The sequence below is a fragment of the Artemia sp. Qi Xiang Cuo genome, chromosome 7 (assembly GCF_049724085.1).
Source record: "Artemia sp. Qi Xiang Cuo chromosome 7, ASM4972408v1, whole genome shotgun sequence".
Lineage (NCBI taxonomy): Eukaryota > Metazoa > Arthropoda > Branchiopoda > Anostraca > Artemiidae > Artemia > Artemia sp. Qi Xiang Cuo.
Window position 1 is genome coordinate 77,165,675 of NC_142800.1, and position 402 is coordinate 77,166,076.

The following is a 402-nucleotide window of genomic DNA, read 5'->3' on the forward strand; positions in this document are numbered from 1 at the left end:
GGTTTCTGACCGCAATCAAGTTGTATACTGGATTATATTGCATACTTTCATACATATTTTGCTTTGACGTTTTGCCCAGATACTTTCTATTTAGAGAACCAAAACAAACGCGTCATCTAAGCAATAATGGCATTAGAAAATATTGTTGAGACTGAAAACAGATTAGCTTGCTTATATCTAGATTAAATGCTCTCGCATTACAACGGCTATTATAAAAAAAATGTTCTTGTTGGTTTTGGGCTTTCGGTGTTATTAAATACAAAATATGATTTTTTTTTCCGGTGGCAGTGAAGAGTGATAATAAATTCAAGAATGAACCGAAATTATCCTGTACGAAGAGGGAGGGGTACCACATTAGCTCAATGTCCGACCTTTACGGAACATTTTAACTTGTCTTTTCCT